Source organism: Rattus norvegicus, chromosome 13 (genome assembly GCF_036323735.1).
Source record: "Rattus norvegicus strain BN/NHsdMcwi chromosome 13, GRCr8, whole genome shotgun sequence".
Classification (NCBI taxonomy): Eukaryota; Metazoa; Chordata; class Mammalia; order Rodentia; family Muridae; genus Rattus; species Rattus norvegicus.
Window position 1 is genome coordinate 106,304,775 of NC_086031.1, and position 13,782 is coordinate 106,318,556.

The following is a 13,782-nucleotide window of genomic DNA, read 5'->3' on the forward strand; positions in this document are numbered from 1 at the left end:
TGCGCTGATGTAGCTACCCTGCTTTCATTAGATTAGTAGTAGCACACATATCCTTCCCCATCTTGTCTCCATTGCATACTTAATTCTGGGCTGCAGACGGCGTGTGGCTGGATGGCTGGATTGATTTTTTTTTTAAACCAACCTGACAAGCTAGGCCTAATGTGATTACCAAAGCCCAGGCCCCTGGCTGTAGTAGCTCTGTTTCTCTGTTCACTGCCCTTGGTCTTTGCTGCTGTGGTGTTGTCTGCTCTTTTCTTTCTTGTCTTGGTGCCTGAGTGTGGTATATGTGTACATGTTGGGGTGTGTGTGTGTGTGTGTGTGTGTGTGTATGTGTGTGTGTATGGTGTGTGTGGTGTGTGTGTGTGTCTGTGTGTGTGGTGTGTGTGTCTATGTGTGTATGCGTGTGTGTGTGTCTGTGTGTCTGTGTGTCTGTGTGTCTCTCTGTGTGTGTGCGTGTGTGTGTGTGTGTGTGTGTGTGTGTGTGTGTGTGTGCACGTTAGTTAGAAATCAAGGTCAGGTATTGTCCTTAGTGACTCTAGGCATTGTTTTTGAGACAGGGTCTCTCACTGAACATGGCGCTCTCTGATTACATATGGGTTGTCTGGTTATGAGCTGCATGAATCCACACTCTGTCTCCTCAGCACTGAGGTGACAGGCATGGCTGCTGCATTCGCTCGGCTTTCTACAAAGGGGCCGGGGTCCTGACTCAGGTTCTCTTGCATAGCAATCATGTTGCCGATTGAGCTATCTCCTCAGCCAGAAATCGTGTTTCTTTTAATTCTGTTTTTTTAGTGGTTGCCCTGGGAGTTTGCAATTCATCAATCTAGCCACACAATACCATACTGTTTCCTAGGTAGTGAAAATACATTCTAGTAACTACACGCCCCAGTGTTCTGTTCCACGGACCATTGCTTTCCTTTGTGTCATTTATAAATGTACTTCTACCATTACAGTCAAATACATTGTCATTAGTACTTTTACCGTATGTGTGTATGAATGAGTGTATGTATATATGTGTTATGCATGTATGTATTAGGTATGTATGTGTTGCAGTTCGAGGAACTCATGGGAGGCAATTTTCTCCTTCCACCAGGCAGATCTTAGGGACCAAACTCAGGTCATCAGACTTAGTGACCGGTGCCTTTACCCACTGAACAATCTTGCCTACCCACATTGCTCTTATTTTGATCAAACTCCCATGCTAGATATCTAATAATAACAAGATGGAGCACGTTTACCTTTATTGCCTCTCTGGGAGTCTTCCAATCTGTAAGTACCTCTGGAGTAGGGCTGGACCATTTTCCTTCTGTGTAGGGAGCTTCACCTCCTCTAGTATGAAGACTTGGTATGGGTCTCTCCTGTGAGACCCATCCACTATTGTCTGAGGGAATCTCTGTTTCTCCTTCACTTTGGGGGGTGATTTCATGAGGTGCAGATATGGAGGTGGTGTGCATTTTCTGTGTGCACACATACCTTCTGCTTGCTTGGTTCTGAGATGTTGGTGTTTCTTATCTTTATGTCTCTGAAGGTTCCTGCTAATTGTCAGCTCAGCAGGATCTAAAGTCCCCTGGGAAGTCTCTGAGCATGCCTCTCGGGGATTATCTAGATTGTGTTAATTGATGTGGGAAGACCTGTCCACTGTGGGTGGTACCATTCCCTGGCTGGGATCCTGGATGTATGAATGGACAAGGAGAGCTGGGCAGTAGCAAGCATTCAAGTCCTCTCTAGGTTGTGGTTATAGGAGCCATGTAACAAGCTGCTTTAGACTCTTGTCACCTTCAGTCCCCTGCCATGGTGGCTTATACATTTGAGCTGTGAAACAGAATAACCCGCTTTTTCTGAGTTACTTTTGTCTGAATATTTTATCACAGCAACAGAAAAGGCACCAAGACAGTTGTGATAATTTTGTCTATGACTCCTCTCAGGAGTTTTGTTTGCTTTCGTTGATATTTACGTAGTTTGATGAGGTACTCCTCCATTTGTTGTGTTTGTGTGGCAACATCCTGCTTCTGGGATCTGAGATCTGTGCTTGACATCAGCGTGGTGAACCCTTGGTGCTTATTGGGGTATATGTCTTCTGTTTTGTCTCCTGGTGCTTCTGTTTCGTGCATCGACACCTTCAGTACTTATCCTAGGTTTTGGGTATTTTCTGGTTAGTTTTTCAGTACTCCTCCATTCTTTTCAATTTCTAATATTTCTAGCAGTTTATACCTGAGCTCAGAGATTTGGGATCACATCTCTGCTGAGTGCCACCTCCTAATGATCTCAGCAAATGGGTTTTCATTTTGGTTATTGTAGATTTTGATAATTAGTCTTTCTGTTTGGTTCTCTGTAGACCGGCCTTGTCTCTCTGTTCACATTGCTAATCTGTTCTCGCCTGTCGTCAATGTTACCCACCAGCCCCTTAGTGCTTTAATCACAGTTGCTTTAAATGAGCTTTTCTTTTCTTTTCTTTTTTTCTTTTTTCTTTTTCCTTCCCCATGACAGCAAGGCCAAGCCTAGTAAAGTGGTTTCTCTGGAGGTGAGGCCTTGTTGAGGAATCTTACTATTAAGGTAGCAGTCCCCCATGGCTGGATGATTTTCTGAGCTTTGTGCAAAATGGGGGACTTATCAGCGGAGCTTCCCTGCCTCTGCCTGTCTTTGTCTGGAGAGTGTCCCTGAACACAGGTGGCTGGCCTTGTCTGGCCTTGTCTGGCCTTGTCTGAAAAGTGACCTTGTAGAGGGCTCTCTGCAAGGCTGTGTAACTCAGCACACACGTCTTCCTCTGGCTTCCCACCCACAGGATAAGTAGGTACTGTATTATAACCAGTCAGCCATTCCTGCTCTCTTGATGCCATGGCCAATTAGTCTATTCCACCCATACCCCTAAAAAAGTGCTTATATACCCTATCCCTGGAACAATACAGTGCTTTCGTCTTGCTGCTTGGTCTCCAGAGGCCATTCCACCATATTTACGGCCATCTGAACCCTGGGCTCCACCTCTGTCCCCTTTGTCCTATTAGGCTGGTGGCCAAGAGCCTCTGGGGAGGAAGGGGGAGGGGCACAAGGTCTTGTTGAGAAAGACACTTGGAGCAGAGAGGTCCTTTTCCTCCTCCTCCTGACACAGAGATGGAGGCTTTTATTCTCAGATCTTTCTCATGGAGGAAACACTCAAACGTAAAGGCCTGTGACTGGGTCCTGCTGGAGTCCACCTAGATTACAGCAGTTTTTTCTGTGACAGCATGCAGCCTTGGCCTTCCCGCCTGCCTGCAGGGAGTCTCCTCAGGAACTCTGCCTTGACAGCAGACCCCCTGCCCACCTGCGTCCTCTGACGAGGTAAGAGGAGTTCACAGACGTGCAGCGTTTGCTGTGCCGTGAGAACCCAGTAAGGACTTCCATATGCCTCCCATGCAGGATTGGAAGTCAGGAGACCGTGATGCTGCTCACGGCGGAGGATGTAATCTTCAGTTTGTAGTTGACACTGCCCCGTCTTCTCAGTCAAATATCCTTGGTACAAGAGGAGCCCCGGGAAACCCCCTCCACCTCTGGGGGAAGCAGACACAGTCTTGTGGGTCTGCAATAGCAGTCTACATATGTTGTTTCTAAAGCCCACTTGTCCATCAGTTTGCTCTGTCTCCTAGCTCATCCTCAGTGTGCTTTTGTTCATAGTCCCCCTTGCACAGCCCCTAAGCCATGGGGTACACCAGGGGGCAGGTTTGTGCACCTCAGGTATGAATATCTTGGGCTGGTTTACAGAGGAGGACCCTGGCGCTAGGGAAAACTTTGACTTTTTTGAGGCAAGAGGTAAGAGGTGGATTGTAGTTTAAGCATGAGGTTTATCTGAAAAGCCAGGTGTGGTGGTGTGTGCCTGCAGTCCCTGGAGAGCAGATACCTGGGGTGTGCCAGGTGAGTGGGCCTAGCCTGTGAGTGAGGTCCATGCCGGTAAGAGACTCTGATTTCAGGAAAATCAAGAGAGGAGCATGCCAACTGCTCTTACTGAGGGTCTGAGTTTGGTTTCTAGCCCCCACACGAGGAAACCGTCACCTGCCTGTCACTCCAGCTCCAGGGGATCTTGACCCCATCTCTGGCTTCTGCAGGCCCCTGCATGCCTGCATATATGCTTGTGTGCACACTCATGCACAAAAACAAACCACCCAAAGTTTACCTGATTCTGAACCCAACGTGTTTCCCACTGGGACTATTTCTTCTCCGTGTGACTTTCCATGCTGTCGGCTACGGTTCGTACCAAGGTGTGTTGGTGACTTTTTTCACCCTGTGACAGAATACTTACAGAAACAACTGAAGGGGCGAGGGCTTTAGTCAGACCCAGGGTTCCGGCTGCAGAGTCAAAGCCAAGGACCGAGTGTTTGAGCACAGGAGCGTATGGGGGCACATTTCACATTCAAGCCAATAACTGGAGTGACTAGGTAAGTGCTCTGGCTTTAGCCTGCAGAGGGTCTGTGAGTTCCCTCATCGTGGGACAGGGAAACCACATTTACCTTCTGCTTTAAACATGATCGTATGTAGCATATAAACCGTGCTGGGAACATTTATCATAAGCTGGGGCCCATAGTTGCAGAAATTGAGTAATACTGCGGAGGAAGTGGTGTTGGGTAGGGAAGCTCACCAGAGATGGTCTGTGAAGGGGGAGCAAAGTGCCAACCCGAGGGGTTCCATGGGGACGGTGGGGGGCAGAAGGGACACCTTCCCGTGCATTCACTGGCTCCTGTTCTCTGCAGGCTTTCTCTCCACTTTGAGCTAATGGCCGGAGCCTGTCAGCTAAGTGCTCTCCCAGTAGCTGAGCAGAGCATCCTTGGGTGGAGGTGTGAGGGGTTCCTCTCTGAGTCCCATATCCCCTCACCAGCAGTAGCTTCCTAAGAGGAATGTGCATTGTGTAGAGGAGAGCCCTGACCTGCTCTGCTGGTCTCCCTTAGGGGTGACCTTACTGCAGTGTCCCTGCCTGGGCTCACTCTGTTCTGGCCTTTCTTTCTGTGGATCCTCTATAGTGAAGATGTGGGTGAGATTCCACCTTTATCCTCTCTGGAACCTTCCATCTGCAGAAGCCAGTTCATTATTCAACCTGAGATTAGCAACAGTGATGGCTGAGGCAGGCATCTGTAGTCAGGATGAGGGACGAGTGCATGTACCCTGACCACTGTAGCACCCCGAGTGTGGTTAGGAAGTACAGCTGGCTGCTGCCTTCCAGAGGTGCTGCTGGGTTTTCTGTGAATGTGTGAACATGAGGTGCCCACAGAGTACAAAGAGGGTATTGATCCCCTGGAGCTGGAGTTATAGGTAGTTGTGAGTCTCCTGATGTGTGTACTGAGAACCAAACTTGGATCCACTGTAAGAGCAGCAGGTGATCTTAACTGCTGAGTCACCTCTCCAGCTCCCTTTGGTTTAAATTTGTCAGTCACTTTGAGCACATTTCTACATGCTTGCGGCATATATTGACTGTTAGGATCTTTGGAGAGGAGTCTGGCCCTCTTCTTGCTGTGGCAGCTTATGTGACATAAATTCTTGGGGCAACATGAACAAATGTCTATTCACTCCAGATAAGGAACTAACAATAAAGTAATGATATCACCAAAGCCCAGCTTGAGAATGGAGATGAGTGAATCTGGTCAATTTCAGGGATTTCCTGAGGTTTCTGAGTTGTTTACTTACTGAGTCTTGCTGAGCCTTCTTTGAAGGATCAAAGATTTCACCTCCCTTTTAGAATATCCTGGGTCTCCATGAGCTTCCTGCTGAGATGGGATGTTTTATCTAGGAGTTGCTATGGTTCTTTATGTACTTTAGGTAATTTTTAGTATAAACCCCTGAACAGATGTATAGTTTGCAACTAAGCATCTCTATCTCACAGTGTGTTTCTTCACTTTACTGTCTGCAGAAGTTTTCCAGTTTAATATTTGTGTGTGTGTGTGTGTGTGTGTGAGTGTGTGTGTATGGTATTTGTGTATGTGGTATGTGTATATGTATGTATGTGTGTTTGCGTCAAGGTTTTTAAACAAAAATATGGTCTACTTTTAAATATTTTTCTCTTGTTGAACATTGTGCTTATTTTCCTTACTTAACATCATCTAGTCTGAGGTATACCTTCCAGAAAGCATGTGTCTCCTTCCTCCTCTTTACTGATTGCTTTGTTCTGCATAGTACAACTGTGTCTAGACCCACTTCTCTCCTCACCTCCAATGACATCTACATTATTACCCATTATTGGTGGTCACATGTCACACTTCATTGTATGTATATATTTTTATTTCCAGTTAGAAACTTTTCAAACTTGCAGAGTAGTAGAGAAAAAGCTTAGCAGACATCCAGCTACAAGGACTCTTTAGAGATTGTAAATACTGATAATTTCTCATGTCAGGCAGAGCCAGGATGTGAACAAGTAAAGCAGAGGTCCCCTGTTCCCAAGGTCACGAGCTTGAAGCTGTGGTCTTTCTATGGATACTTCTCATGATTATACAACTTAGGTATTTATTAATAAAACTATTATATTTGGTATGTGCTTTTTATATATTTGAAAGAATAATATATGATGTGACTTTCTTTCTTTCCTTCTTTCTTCCTTCCTTCCTTCCTTTCTTTCTTTCTTTCTTTCTCTCCCTCCCCCCTCCCTCCATCTTCCTTCCTACCTTCCTCCCTCTTTCTTTCTTTCTTTCTTTCTTTCTTTCTTTCTTTCTTTCTTCCTTCCTTCCTTCCTTCCTTCCTTCCTTCCTTCCTTTCTTTCTTCCTCTCTCTCTCTCTCTCTCTTTCTTTCTTTCTTTCTTTCTTTCTTTCTTTCTTTCTGCTTCTTTCCTTGTTTCTGCTATATATGGCTGGGGTTTTATGTGGACACTTTTATTTCTCTGGGATAAACTCCTATGAGTGCACTTTCTGCTTTCTGGGTGTCCATGCACATGTGTGAGGTAGACTTATATATGTAAGAAAGTCGCCAAGCTCTTTTGGTTAAAGTTAGGTATTCAGTCTTATATCCTATGACGTATGAGGGCTGGTTTTGCCTGTGTCCTGCCAGACTTTGATATTGTCATTCTTAGAATAAAGTAAGCATAAAGAGATACTGAATTGTGATATTAATATATATTTTACTAATGGTAGGAAAATGTTGAATACCTTTAAAAATGATGTTACCTTCTAAAATCACATCTGTGTTAAACTTTTGGTGCATTTTTTTTTTACCTATATTTTAATCTGTCTTTTAAAAAGTGTGTGTGTGTGTGTGTGTGTGTGTGTGTGTGTGTTTATGATGTGTATAGGTTCATGCATATGTATGGGTACTACTGTGCATGTATGGATGTCACAGAACAACCTTGGGTTTGTTGGTCCTCACTTCCTACCTTGTTTACCACAGTGAACCAGGATAACTGGCCTGAGTTTCTGGGCTTCCCCTATCTCAGCCACTCATTACACCCACAGCATGCTGGGATACGGAAGCATGCTGCCACCTCCAGCCTATTAGTGGAGTTGAGGATCCAGGCTCCAGCCCTCAAGCTTTTGTGACAAGTGCCTTATCCACGGAGGCTTCTCCCAGCCCTGTTTTTAGCTCTGGCCCTTCCTTCCCATCTTCAGCAATGACCCCTGAGCCTCCTTCCCATCTTTGGCAATGATCCCTGAGCCTTAGTTGCAGGAGTTCTGTTGTAGATGTATGAATTGGGACTGGGTTTTCATTTTCTGAAATGGTCTCCGTTTGCTGCAAAGCAAAGTTTTCTTGATGAGGGTGAGAACTACCCTTACTTGTGGGTACAAGGACAAATATTTAGCATATAGTTAGAGATTTTTCTGTTTGAGTAAAATGGCAGTTGTAGGTCTTCTATGACTTTACCAGCCCTCAGTAATTAGCTATTATGATGTCTGAATATGCTTGGTCCAGGGAGTGGCACCATTAGGAGATGTGGGCTTGGTGAAGGGAGTGTGTCACTGTGGGGGTAGGCAACGAGACCTTCCTCCTAACCACGTGGGAGCCAGTCTTCTCCTAGTGGCCTTCAGATGAAGATGTAGACCTCTCAGCTCCTCCTGTACAATGCCTGCTGGATATTGCCACACTCCCCGCCTCGATGACAATGGACTGAACCTCTGAACCTGTGAGACAGCCCCAATTAAATGCTGTCCTTCTAAGGGTTGCTTTGGTCATGGTGTCTGTTCTCAGCAGTAAAACCCTAAGAGCTAGATTTCCACTATCAGGCATGATTTCCCCTTTGTCCAGTTGGCCTTGTGCACAATTAGAGAACGGTTGGTTACCACCAAAGCATGTGTGCCACTACTGCACCCTTAGGCTTATCACGGCCCTTCTTGTTAGTGATGCGGTCCGTGGGTGTCGAAGCTGGGGAGCACTGTTGGTTGCTTTCCTCCTTTGGGAGCATGGAGTGTTCCTGGGAGTCATCTTTTTTATGTGTAAGATTTCTGCCTAATTATTATTGCCCTTAATAGCGTGCCTGATTCTTTTGAGTCTGTATTTTCCTGGGATATTTTTCCATCTGTTTTGTAAGTCTTCAGTCTCACAGTTTTTTTTATATTCCTGACTCTTGCTTTCAGCAAAGTGCATCTGCCTCAGAAACATCTAAGTCTTAGAGGGTGCATAGTCTGCATATCACTTTTGATACTCGGCAAGCAAGGTCTTAACTAAACGTTATGTTATCACAATTCTCCTGACAGAGTATGAAGCAGGAGTCGCTGTTATACCGTGACAAAGCAGGGCACAGTGATGAGGTGCCTTGCATCATAAGTGGTCGAGTTGTGCCCCTGACTCCTCTGGGATAATCTGTGCCCCTGGTGTGGATTGCCATCCTTTCTGCATTTGTTAGTTCAGACATAGTCAGACCTCCTTGAAGCGCATGATTTGGTTTTCTGTTTACTATGCTCTTCCTTTTCCTCCCTCAGTTTGATCTGTTCCATCTATCTCTGTTCGTTTAAAGGGAGCATTTACTTCTTTCTGGTCTTTTAATTTCATCTTTCGTTTTATTTTTTTCAAATATTTTTACCATGCATGCCCATCTTGAAGTTAATCATTTTTAAGGGACTGAAAAGTGGCTCAGAGGTTAGAAGTTCTTGCTGCCAAAGCCTGATGACCTAAGTTCAAGTCCCAGGACCATGTGAAAGCAGAAGAAAAAGCAGCATGAAAGCATAAAGTTGTCATCTGTCCTCCATGGTATGCCACGACACCTCTAGGCCCACACAAATCATCGCCCCCCCCTACACACACACACACACACACACACACACACACACACACACACACACACACACACACACACATCAGAGTGCCTGAGAGTGTTGGAAGCCAGTTCCTTGTCTTACACTTTCCTCTGAGACTAATGTTCAGTCCTCAGGACCTTCCTTAAGCAGGAAGGTAAACAACTCAAAATAACTTCAGGAAGTCCCTGAAACTGACCAAATCTACTAGGTCCATGCCTACTAGAGTAAGCAATAAAAGCTGAGAGCCTGTCTCAGATGGGAGGAAGCTGAGCAGCAAAGACTCAAACTAGCAGAGTTGCCTGAAGAGATTTAGACAGAGTGGCTTGGAAAGGACACTCCAAACCTGCTGAGCTGCTGCAGTGTGGTCCAGGTTTTCCCAGATGCCACCCATACTGGAGTAGACCTTGGTGATACAGCTGCTTTGAGTAATTTCTGCCTGTAAGCAACACTTCTCCCATACTCCTGTCAGTAACCCCAGTAAAAACTCATTGGTTCACCAAGTTGGGCTTTGATGGCATCTGTACTTTGGTCTGTCATAGACTCCCTATCTGGGGCAAGTAGATATGCATGTTGCGTCTCATCACCAGCATGGCTGGCTTCACAGATGCTCAGAGAACTGGTGTGGATGCAGTTCTGTCATTGAATACATATTAGGCTTGTTCTTTATGGTCCCTGCTTCTGATGTTCAGGTTGAAGCTGGCCAGAGTCTTTCCATCTCTGTCCCCAGTCTGTGCTACAGTGGAGGCTGCCAGGGTTTGTGTGAGTCAAAATGTGGATCTTTTTCTTGAAACAAACTATCCTGCTTCAGTCTCTGTATAGAGGATATTCTCCCTCCATCTGATTTTGGGGCATTGACTTCCTTTGTCCATGAACACTGTGGATGAGTGCTAATGTTCCTGACTCCTTTCTGCAGGAGGCTTTGGAGAGAGCATCACCCTAGTGGATGGAACTTCAGATGTGTGTGTGTGTGTGTGTGTGTGTGTGTGTGTATTCATGTGTATGTATGCATGTGTGCATATGTGTGTGCTCGTGTGTGCATATGCATATATTTGTATGTGTGTGCATCTGTGTGGAGGTCAGAGGTCAACATCATGCCTCTTCCTTGATCACTTTTTTCTTTTGAGATTCCATTCACTGAGCCTAGAGGTCACTGGTTGGTCAGTCATCCCCAGGGCCTTCCTGGCTCTGCCTCCCTATTACTGAAAGCTTTTAGGTTCTTGTGTTTACCTTGCAACACTTAACCTACTGAGCCATCTCCCTTCTGTGAGCTCATTTTGCTTTTTATAATGATAGTTTTGAACAGGGTTAACATAGATTTATTAAGGAAAAGTGAGAAGGAACTCCCAAGAGTGGGAGGAACTTCAAGGACCCCCTAGAGCCTCTTTGGAACGAATCCTCACTGCTTGCATGTGGACCATGGGCTATGCCTGGTACACAGTTCATTTAGTGTTGTCACTGGAGAGCTTAGAAATGCCCACCTCATGCTATGCTAGAGGGAGCTTGGGGAGTGGCTGTACAATGATGCTTGCCTTCCTCCCAACCCTGGAGGTGGCTTGTTGGTGGCCCCCTGCACAGGGGGCTATAGCGTCTGTTATACTTGGGGGAGTCGCTGCCCTTCTTTGAGGACTGTTTCTATAACATGCTTATTGTATTTTTATGACCTTTGCTTGCTAGAGTCAGGGAGGGGACAGCACAAAGTTCAGTGACATTGAGGGTCAAACCTTTACTTGAATTTGGTGAAAAAGCTGTAAATATCCAGCTGACACCAACCCCGGGGATTTTCTTGTAGCACTCACATCTCTTTCTTCTTTTTCTGGTGGAGACAGGATGATGTAGTGGAAAAAGAAAGAAATCTGGAGTCAGACTGACCCAAGTCCTCCCTCCAGCCTCCGCTGCGGAGGACCAGCAGGCTGAAAGGTTGTTTAGCTTTGTTAATCCTCCCCACATCCTCGAGCAGCCAGGATGTCACTGACCTTAGAAGATGTTTGTATGGATATGAGATGCTTTAAAACACACATCTGATCTAATTGCATGCTGTTAAAAGTTACAACGTTTTAACAGCTTCTTATTGCGTCGCTGGGCTTATTTAAATTGTACACTGTGACCCCAAACTGGAGTAACCCTTTGCTCAGCTGCTTCCTGCCCTCACTCAGTTCTGGCACCTCAGTTCTCCTCAGGCTCTTGTTCCCTGGGCTTGGGCACATGGCCTCCTCAGTCTGACCCATCTCCTGGTAGGGACCTTTTCATCCTTCATGTGCAGAAGCCATACTTGTGCTTGTTATGCTTCTCCACAAGGGTCTTATTGCTTGATCCCCTGTCCACCCAGGCTGCCAGCATGTCCCTCTCAGACCCTCTCGAATGTGTGTGTCGCTGGGGATGTACTGACTTCTATCTGCCTTCTCCAGTGGATGAAAGGTCTTTTCAGGAAGGGCTGTTTCTTCACATGTATTCTTACAATGGGACACGACTCTGCGACAGGGAGATGGCTCTGGGGGAAGCATGAGGACAATCTTAGAAACTCACGCACAAGACCCTGGAGTAGTGCTTGACTGTAATCCCATCCGAGGAGCAGAGGCAGGCAGATCCCTGGGGTTTGCTGGCCTGCCAGGGTGGGTGAAGCCCCAGGAAGATCCTGTCTCAAGCAGTCAGCAAACAGTGAAGCCCCAAACTAGGTGATCCTTTAGGAATCATATTTCAGGCTGTGCTGTAGCCTCCACAGGCATGTGCACACACCTGTACCCACATATACATGTATATGCACCTGTATTGGTACATATACACGCATGTGCATGAATGTGCATGCATGTATATACACATGCACATACACACACAAAACCAAATAGACACTTGCCACAATGCTAAAATATGCCAAGTGCCTGGTAAATGTTTATTATATAACAAAGGAAGAAAAGAAGCAAAGACTGATCCCTAGCCAAGCTGGTTTGTTCTCCCACACGGATCTCTCCCCACCTCCCCTGTGACAGTAGTGTGTCTCACCATGGACAGTGGAAGATGGTTTGCGGTGGATTTCACACAGTGACGTTATTTTCTGGCCAGTGTATCTCAACTCTAAACCATCCTAAAACTTTAAAATGTACCTGAAGCTTTCAAAACAGTGTTCCAAGAATGCAGCTGAAGGACTCACAAAAATGGGCAGAAATCAAGTTATGGCCGAGTTGCCGCTGAGCGTGAGGTATCATCTCATGACGGCTGCTCGGCCGGCGCTCCAGTGTGTCTGAGGTAGCACCCTGATTGCTTCCTCTGCCTTTATTTCTTCCGTTAAAGAGCAAGCGCATCATGGAAAACCCTAAAAATAGCACCTGCTCAGTTCATGGAGAAGGGCGTTTATAACAGGAATGAAGCGACTCTTTAGCTCAGGATGTCGGAAGCCCCAAGTCAGGCTTTCTTCGGTGACTGAGCCCAGCCCCAGCCATGCTAAGGCCCAGCGTTCTTTGTTCCTTTGAGCACGTGACACTGCAGTCATAAACACCCGGGCCGGTTTTAGGCCCAGGAGCTTCTGAAGCTGCTGTGGGGAAGTAGAAGGGAGCACGTGGGAGTAAGGGTGCGAGAGCCAGCATGGTCTTGCCATTCGTGGAGGGGGATATGTGGGGCGGTGCGGGTGATGGAGGAGGGGTTGTTTTTCTCTTTGTACGCGTTCTTAAATGATGAAGTGACCCAGTGTGTTAGGCAGAGTGGGGAGGACTCAGGGGTCACTCTTAAGGAAGGCAGTTCTCCATCGGACTCAGGTGCTTTCTGCTGCTTGTGGGCATGCGCCACATGGCTCTCCTGAGAGGACCCTTTCAGGGTCATTTCAGATCCCAGGAAGGATCATGTGTTTAACCCCGTGTCTCCTCTTCCTTGGGGTTCCGAAAGAATCTCACATGCTAACCGCTGGATGTACGCGGGTATCAAGATCCCTCCCAGCCTCCAGACTTGGACCTTCTAGGCTTTCTCTATACCACTGCCCCCACGAGCCTCACAGATCTTCGGTTAGTGTCCTGTACTGAAAACCACCCCTGTATGCCAGGTCCTCGTCAACTCCACTTGTCCCCTAATCCAACTTCACCTCCGGATTGTGTTCTCTGGTGCCTAGACCCCCTCCCCCCACACACATAAGCTTCAGCCACTGCTGATTCGCCCTACAGTAAGCTTTTGCACTGCCTGCCTCTAACTATTTGTGTGCTAAAAACAGCCTTGTGAGCCTCTGCCTTGTGGCTCATCTTCCAGGGCAGAGCTTGGCCGCCTAACAGCTAAGCCCTTTCCTACACCCAGTCAGTTTGTTTTCTCTGCTCTCAACACACATGTCACCTCTTGTTGCCTTGTACTGTGGCTCTCTGTTAATACATCTATTCTAAACCATCATCAGTTCCTTGGGGACAACTTCTCATGGCCGACTTCCCATCAGGCATTTAATCAGTGGATGTTTTTATTAAAATAGAAGGCCCATAGATTCTGTAGGATACCTTCTCCCCCTTAAATAAATCAACTTTCGGTCTTATTTCATTTGTGCAGCAATTGGTCCCTGATTCTTGAGGAGACTGGTGGCTATCTGAATCACTCCAGTTTTGGCTTAGAAGGATATATTTCTAGAAGATTCCACACACATTG

General features: G+C 46.4%; 1 protein-coding gene across 3 annotated transcripts in view; it reads left to right on the forward strand.

The window, feature by feature from the left end:
- Positions 1 to 13,782, forward strand: part of Kcnh1 (potassium voltage-gated channel subfamily H member 1) — a 302,612-nt gene that overhangs the window by 51,674 nt on the left and 237,156 nt on the right. The window contains exon 1 of one of the 3 annotated variants that reach the window (XM_063272592.1): positions 695 to 3,315. The exons of the other annotated variants lie outside the window; for them this stretch is intronic. The gene's annotated coding sequence lies outside the window, so the exon portion shown is untranslated. Of the gene's footprint in view, positions 1 to 694; positions 3,316 to 13,782 lie in introns of those variants that run through there. 3 annotated transcript variants of the gene reach the window in all.